A 9,378-nucleotide genomic window follows, 5' to 3' on the forward strand; every position below is an offset into this window, starting at 1 on the left:
GTGACCTGTCCAGGTGACCCCGCCTTCGCCCTGTCAGCTGGGATCGGCTCCAGCGCCCCGAATGAGGATGAAGCGGTATTGATGATGGATGGATGGATTTACAGATTAATCTAAAACTATTTCCGCCTAATTTTTACTTGATAAAGTATTATCAGAATTAATTTAAGAAATTCAATTTAAGTTCAGCAGATACAGAAATACTTGTATCATTATTATAAAAATATATTTATTTCTTATAAAGAAATGTATTATTATGTATTATTATACATATTTATTTAGTATTTTTTTATAAATGTTGGAAAAGCTCCAAAAAGTTCAGATACAAGGATTTTATGTTTGTTAAATGTTTATATCCTCTAGACCTCTCTGTCTTTAACTAGGGCCTCCTCGCTCCTCACACCTAGCATCTAGCATCTAGCTCCTCACACCTAGCATCTAGCTCCTCGCTCCTCACACCTAGCATCTAGCTCCTCACTCCTCACACCTAGCTCCTCACACCTAGCATCTAGCATCTAGCTCCTCACACCTAGCATCTAGCTCCTCACTCCTCACACCTAGCATCTAGCTCCTCACTCCTCACACCTAGCATCTAGCTCCTCACACCTAGCATCTAGCTCCTCACTCCTCACACCTAGCATCTAGCTCCTCACTCATGTAACATAGTCAATCTGGTCTGCATTAAATCCAGCTAAAATGGAATTTACGCCACCTGCTGTGGTTCAGGTGCACTTGCACTTCATAACAAGATGCAAGGGATTGTGGGGGATCCCCAGAGTGACTCGGGATTCCCCAAGAGGTAACGTCTGTCTGAACGTGTCTGTGGGCTATATCGGGGTAATAGATAGGAATAGTGAATGTAAAGTGAGCTGGCTTTATTTGTTTGTTTAGTAATTGTCTTAGATTGTATTCGTCATGTTTTCATTAGGTTATGTATTTGCTTTATATGTTTCGTCGCGTCATTAATGTTTAATAGTAGCTAACCTAGCTAACACGAACGTGGCTCCGTCTCTCTAGAGCGGAGCACGTTGCCCACAGAAGCTGACGACGTCTCTGTCCCTTTGTGTGAATGCAGGTATGTTACAGTGTGTTGTTAATGAGTGTGTTATTAATGAGTGAGTTGTTATTATTACTTTGTTATTGAATTGTTGTAAATATGAATAATTAATTAGTTAAGAAAGACAGTGTCAATCCACTATACGATCACTGTTTCTTTAGTTCACTGTTTTGTATATTATTGAATGTGACTGTATTTAAATGGGTAACAAGAGTGACTCGGGATTCCTCATGAGAGCGGAGCACGCTGCCCACAGAAGCTGACGACGTACTCTGTCCCTTTGTGTGAATGCAGAGAATAAACAGTTGCTACCAGCCTGCCCAGCTCCAGGGAGAGTCATTGACCAGGAGACATCTCACAGGGGTTACACTCACACCTAGCATCTAGCATCTAGCTCCTCACACCTAGCATCTAGCTCCTCACTCCTCACACCTAGCATCTAGCTCCTCACACCTAGCATCTAGCTCCTCACTCCTCACACCTAGCATCTAGCTCCTCACTCCTTATACCTAGCATCTAGCTCATTATACCTAGCATCTAGCTCCTCACTCATTATACCTAGCATCTAGCTCCTCACACCTAGCATCTAGCTCATTATACCTAGCATCTAGCTCCTCACTCCTCACACCTAGCATCTAGCTCATTATACCTAGCATCTAGCTCCTCACTCCTCACACCTGAGATGGCGCGGCTGTGTCCAGACGCCGTCGAGGTAGCTTCGCGGAGATTGTGCGCTCTTTTAGTTTTTGTGTTTTTTTTAAATATTTTCTTTGCCACAAACACATCGGCACTAACAGCATACGACCGCAGCACACTTTTGGACATAAACTTTTGCGCAAAACAAGGGGTTTTGTCCACTTTTTCCATCGATCCAGCGTGGCCGGCAGAGATCGTACGAGCGAACCACAACAACAACAGTGGAGCCGCTAATACGGGGAGACGACGAAAACATCGAGGGAAACGGAGCGGAATTCGGAACAGACTGAGAGTTCAAGCCCACCGTCCACCTCTGCCCAGCATCCTTCTTGCTAACGTCCAGTCTCTGGAAAATAAGATGGATGATGTTAGGGCAAGGATCAGATTCCAACGGGACATGAGGGACTGTAACATCTTTTGTCTGACGGAAACATGGCTGACCCCGCTGGTGCCGGATCGAGTCATATGCCCAACCGAGTCCTTCTCTGTTTTCCGTGCAGACAGAACGGAAGAGTCTGGTAAATCTAAGGGTGGAGGGGTTTGCTTCATGACTAACAACAAGTGGTGCGACCCCAAGGACATTAAGACTCTCGTTCCTGCTCGCCGAACCTGGAACATCTGACGATCTCATGCCGTCCATTCTACCTTCCCCGGGAGTTCAGCTCGGTCATCACCACAGCCGCTCACATTCCACCACAAGCGGACACCGACGTAGCACTACCGGACCTACCTGAGGTGTCATGTCGGCATCAGATCAAGTATCCCGACGGCTGTGGTGGTGGCTGGGGACTTTAATAGGGCAAACCTAAAAAGTCATGCCGAACTTTCACCAGCACATTACGTGTGCTACCAGAGGGAAAGAACGTTGGACCACTGCTATACGCCATTCAAGAGAGGCTACAAGGCTGTCTCTCTCCTCCGTTCGCAAATCGGACCATGCCGCCATTTTCTTGCTTCCGAGTACCGGCAAAAGATCGCGGGAAGCGGTAGTGACGAGGAACGTATAGCGGTGGTCTGACCAATCAGAGGCTGAGCTACAGGACGCTCTGCGTGTCGTCGACTGGGACATGATCCAATCCAGTTCCAGTGACGTCAGCCAGTTTGTGGAAGTAGCAATGAGCCTCATAGCAACGCTTAGCGGACACCATCGTCCCCACGGTAAAAGTTAGGGTCTTTCCTAACCAAAAGCCGTGGGTTGATAGATCCATCCGTGAAGCTGTGAACGCCCGTACTGCTGCCTATAACTCCGGTCTTGTATCCGGCAACATGGACGAGTACAAGGCAGCGGTCTATGGACTGAGGAGGGCGGTGAAGAAGGCCAAGAGGAGGTACCGAGACAGAGTGGAATCACAGATGGAGCAGCGCGACACCAGGCGCCTATGGCAGGGGCTACGGACTGACTACCAGAGCAGACCCCGCGCAATGGTGAGTGCCGACGCATCCCTAGCGGACGACCTGAACTCATTTTATCCACGGTTTGAGGCTAGCAACAACAGCGCTAGCTCGCCGGCTAACAACAACACCGTTAGCGTAGCCGAGGTGAGTTCTACCGCTGGGGATAAACACACACTCTCTGTGACCGAGCACAGTGTGAGGAGGGCTCTGTTGAGGGTGAACACCAGGAAAGCTGCAGGTCCAGATGGCATATCTGGGCGAGTACTGAAGACCTGTGCTAACCAGCTAGCTCCAGTGTTCACCACAATATTCAACCTCTCCCTGGCTGAGTCCGTGGTCCCCGCCTGCTTCAAGAGATCCACTATTGTCCCTGTGCCCAAGAATGCTTCTCCAGCATGTATGAATGACTACCGACCGATTGCCCTCACCTCGGTGGTCATGAAATGCTTTGAGAGGCTGATAAAGGACTACATCTGCGCCTTCCTCCTTCCTCCATGGACCCGCTGCAGTTTGCTTATCGCCCAAACAGATCCACGGATGATGCTGTCTCCCAGGTACTGCACACCACACTCTCTCATCTGGACAGCCAGAGGGGGCTATGTGAGACTGCTGTTCATAGATTATAGTTCAGCTTTCAACACCATAGTCCCTCCAGACTGGCCGGCAAGCTGATTGAGCTGGGACTGAACACCCCTGTGTGCTTGGATCCTGGACTTCCTGACCGCCAGGCCACAGGTGGTCAGGGTGGGCAGACACACCTCCAAACCCCTCACCCTGAACACAGGATCCCCCCAGGGTTGCGTCCTCAGCCCCTACTGTACTCCCTGTACACACATGACTGTGTGGCCAGGTTCAGCTCCAACACCATCATCAAGTTTGCGGATGACACAGTGGTGGTGGGCCTGATCTCCGACAACGCGAGAAGGCCTACCTGGAGGAAGTTGCTGATCTGTCACTCTGGTGCCGGGACAACAGCCTCATCATGAATGTCACCAAAACTAAGGAGCTGATTGTGGACTTTAGGAGGGTACAACAACAGAGGACGTACTCACCACTGGGGATTAACGGGACTACTGTGGAGAGGGTGAGCGGTATAAATACCTGGGAGTCCACATCACCGAGGATCTGACATGGTCAACAACACAGACACTCTGGTGAGAAAGGCAAGGCAGCGCCTCTACCACCTCAGGCAGCTGAGGAAATTTAAAGTTTCCCAGAGGATCCTTCAGTCCTTCTACTCTGGAGCTGTAGAGAGCGTCCTGACAGGAAGCATCACAGCCTGGTTTGGCAACTGCTCCGCTCAGGACAGGAAGGCTCTGCAGAGAGTAGTGCGTTCGGCTGAGCGCACTATTGGAACTACACTCCCACCCTGCAGGACTTGTACACCAGGAGGTGCAGAACCAGAGCCGGCAGGATCATGAAGGATCCTCACCACCCCAACAACAGACTGTTTCAGCTGCTGCGGTCAGGCAGGCGCCTCCGTAGTCACGCTGCAAGAACAGAGAGACTGAGACGGAGTTTCTTTCCTCAGGCCATCAGGATTGTGAACTCCGACCTCACCAGGACCCCCACATAGACCCACACAACTGCCCCTCTTAGGCACACACACACACACACACACACACACACACACACACTTACTGTAAATATTGTGTTGTTTTTTATTGTAAATAGTGTGTACTTGTTGCCCTTGCACATTCCTGCTGAGCATTGCCACTTTCATTTCACTGCACACCCTGTGTGTGTATGTGACAAATAAAACATCTTGAATCTTGAATCTTGAATCTAGCTCCTCACACCTAGCATCTAGCATCTAGCTCCTCACACCTAGCATCTAGCTCCTCACTCCTCACACCTAGCATCTAGCTCCTCACTCCTCACACCTAGCATCTAGCTCCTCACACCTAGCATCTAGCTCCTCACACCTAGCACCTCACTCCTTATACCTAGCATCTAGCTCCTCACTCCTCACACCTAGCATCTAGCTCCTCACTCCTCACACCTAGCATCTAGCTCCTCACACCTAGCATCTAGCTCCTCACTCCTTATACCTAGCATCTAGCTCATTATACCTAGCATCTAGCTCCTCACTCATTATACCTAGCATCTAGCTCCTCACACCTAGCATCTAGCTCATTATACCTAGCATCTAGCTCCTCACTCCTCACACCTAGCATCTAGCTCCTCACACCTAGCATCTAGCATCTAGCTCCTCACACCTAGCATCTAGCTCCTCACTCCTCACACCTAGCATCTAGCTCCTCACTCCTCACACCTAGCATCTAGCGCCTCACTCCTTATACCTAGCATCTAGCTCCTCACTCCTCACACCTAGCATCTAGCTCCTCACACCTAGCATCTAGCTCCTCACACCTAGCATCTAGCTCATTATACCTAGCATCTAGCTCCTCACTCATACCTAGCATCTAGCTCCTCACACCTAGCATCTAGCTCATTATACCTAGCATCTAGCTCCTCACACCTAGCATCTAGCTCCTCACACCTAGCATCTAGCTCCTCGCTTCTCATACCTAGCATCTAGCTCCTCACTCCTTATACCTAGCACCTAGCTCCTCACACCTAGCATCTATCTCCTCACTTCTCATACCTAGCACCGAGCTCCTCACACCTAGCATCTAGCTCCTCACAGTTAGCTCCTCGCTTCTCATACCTAGCATCTAGCTCCTCGCTTCTCATACCTAGCATCTAGCTCCTCACTCCTCATACCTAGCACCTAGCTCCGCACACCTAGCATCTATCTCCTTGCTCCTCACACCTAGCTCCTCGCTCCTCACAGCTACGTATCCGCTTCATGAGGCGTCATCCGCTCCATCACTAGAAAGCCCTCTTCTCGCTCTTCCCTCGCTACCTAAATAGGAAACTTTCTAGGTGTCGCCCCCACCTTCCTGTGGAGTCAACGAGGTGAGCCTCGTGGAAAAGAAGGAGACCCCCCCCACACACACACACACACACACACACACCGGGTGTTGTTTTGAAACTCTAGCTGCCGGCCCACGTCCCCAGTGGCCCACTGGTTCGTCAGTAGTGAAACACTAGCGGGTCACATGCTCTTCATCATTTTCATCTTCGTCATCTGGAGGCCGGTCAGTCAGCGCGGGTCTTTATTCATTAATGATGTAACCCAGTTCTGTGGTGGCCATCTTGGATTCCTCCAAGTATCTAAAGGACTTCGGCTCAAATGTCTAATTAAAGACACAGAAAGTACACTTATCAGTTCTTTAACAAGATATTCTTATAAAATATGACTCAATATAAACAGTAAAATATATTTAAAGTACATTTATAGACTTGTATTGTGTTTATTTAAATGAGTGTTTGAATGCACCTCTCCAGTGGGGTTTTGACATTTGTTGTTTTCTTGAACATGGAATCAAGAGATTTGAAGACAAATAATGATATATTAAAAAATATTATTTTAATTTAATATTATTTAATTTGAGGCGATTTTAAAATTTGTAAAAATGTTGGAAAGCAGAGGCAGAAATAAACACAGCGACGTGGTTACATGAACACATTTTATTGCAATAGCTCTATCGAAAGCAAGAAAGATTTTGATAAATATAAACACTATGCCGATGCCCCCCCCCCCCCCCTCAGTACCTTCACCCCCCCTTAAAAAGACGTGTGTGTGTGGGAGGGGGCGAGCATAACATGAAAATACAAGTTTAAAAAAATAAGTTTTCCTTATTTACAGAAGGAGGATTTCCACTTGTCTTCTTATAATATAGGACTGAACAATTCTTTTATTTCAACTCTTTCCTGTAAAGCTAATAAACAACAGCATCGAAAAAAACCAACAACAGGTAAAGAAAGCGAATTTAAATCCTCCAAAAAGTGGGCGGGACTCTTAAGGTGGGGTGGGGGGGGGGGGGGGGGTGTGAAGGTGGGCATCGTCTTCATCGTCTCAAACCGTCAACTGTTACTACACAGCAGCAAATAAACTGGAATATAGTTACAAAAAAATAAACATTAGGCAGAGGTCGTCACCCATCTCTTTATACAAATAACTGCAAAATGCCTATGTACTCTTAAAAAAAAAAATACTAGCCTCGTATCGCTTCGGGTCGCAGTAAAGATAAAAAGATTTTACATTAAAAGAACCCCAAAAATATGCCCCCCCGTAAACTAGAAACCAAAAGATTAGAGGAAACCAAGGGTCGCGTAACGATGCAGTACCTTAAGTCGCCTCCGGGAGGAGTTTATATTTATATATTACGTAGGTTTTTCCTCATTTCTCCCAAAAAGAAAACATTGAAATGCAAAAATAATACAAATTGAACAGATGATTTGTTTCTTGTTGAATTTGTAATATTAAGGACGTTGTGGTTTTTTTTTTAGGTTGAAAAAACATAAAAAGACAACATTATTTTTTTTGAAAAAGGATCATGAAGGAACTCAAATTAATCTCAAAATAAAATCAGCGGATTCTTCCCCAAAAATGTTTTATTTAGCTTCTCACATTTTTATTTTGTGTTTAAGAAATACAAAATAAAACATTTCCAGTTTCTCAAAATGTGCGACAGCTATCACCGTTTGTATATAATTAGAACATATATATATATATACATACACATTAAACACCTTTAGTTTTGAGCTTTTGGAAATTTACGATTCAGCGTTTTTTTGGGTCCGTTTGACGAAATGATTAATATTTATAATTAGAAGCTCCGTGAAAGAGACGAGTGAAACTTATGGAGCCCCGAAATATATTTATATAGATTTTTTTAATTATTGTGTGCACAAGATAAAAGGTTATATTTATTTTTATCTCTGACACCAAATAATTTAAAGAAAATTATCTTTCAGGATGCCGTTGATGCAAAAAAGAAATTAAAGCTGAAGACGCAAGTTATGAATCTTTAGGTCTTTTAATAATAATACTAATGCATAAAAAAATACTGCAGCTTCAGTCTGGAGAGAAAACCGGATGTAAAGAGTTCTATAAAATAAGGACAGGCCTTCAGCCGCCCAAATAATTAAAAATAAAAATAAACGGGGAAATAAAAAATAAAAGAAAGTGGGATGAAAATGAGTTTAAAAAAAAGAAAAAAAAGTAATGCGTCAGCTTGTTTATTTTGTGTAGTTGAAATGTTAAAAAAAGACGTATCAGTGTTGTAAAGGGCGAGGGAGACTGTGTGTGTGTGTGTGTGTGACCAGCGTGCTGCACCTGGGCCTCAGCTCAGGTTACTGAGAATCCTCTTCACGTCACGCGGAGCCGGTGACGAAAACCGTAGCATGCATGTGTGTGTGTGTGTGCGCGTCAACAGCCGCTGACAAAGAGCCCATGTGGGCCCGTTAGAATTACCATCGCCTAAATAGGGCTGCGTGACCGTGTGTGCATACGTGTGTGTGTATGTGTAGGTGTGTGTATAGGTGTGTGTGCTTCACTTGCAGAGACTTCATGTGTGCGTCTGCGTCAGTCTTAGTGTTTACATTCCAGTCGATGTCTTTGTGCTTTTTGAGGACGCTTTCACAGCGTTGTGTGTGTGTCTCTGTGTGTGTGTGTGTGTGTGTGTGTGTCTGTGTCTCTCTGTGTGTGTGTCTCTGTGTGTGTGTGTCTCTCCCTCGTTAACCTGAAATGTGCGACGGACCGTGTGAGGTAAAACTTAAAGGAGACGAGGAGTCGACTCCTCTAAATATTATTATTATTATTTAAAGGGCTGGTACGCTGTTGGACGAGGTCATCAATACCATCCCATCATTTCAGAAACGCAACCGTTAATTCGCAGAGCGGCTTTTCAAAGTAAAGCAAAAAAATATTAATTAAAAAAGACAGAAATGTATTTTGTACCTTTTGAGAATAAACAACAAGTTGTTACAGGATGAAGCGGCAAAAATATGTAAAAAATACATTTCAATGTGTATTAAATGTACCGCGTTGCACATGAGGGGGGGGGGGGGGGGGAGGAAATAAAATATACAAAAAAATAAATAAAAATTAATATTTTAAATTCAACAAACATTTTTCGTACCATAAAGCCGTTGCGCAATACCCGGCCTCCCTTTGTAATACCTATGGAGAAGAACCACCTGATGATGATGATGATGAAGAGGCCCCGCCCCCCCAACCAGAGCCCACTGGTCGATGTCTGTTGTTGGAAAAAGAGCAGCGCACACTGGCAGCATCCATTGTGATTTTAAAAAACAACAACAAAAACAAGAATATGCATATAAAAGAAAAGAAAAAAACCAAAATAAACAGATGAGACACA

Source organism: Pseudoliparis swirei, chromosome 21 (genome assembly GCF_029220125.1).
Source record: "Pseudoliparis swirei isolate HS2019 ecotype Mariana Trench chromosome 21, NWPU_hadal_v1, whole genome shotgun sequence".
Taxonomy (NCBI): domain Eukaryota; kingdom Metazoa; phylum Chordata; class Actinopteri; order Perciformes; family Liparidae; genus Pseudoliparis; species Pseudoliparis swirei.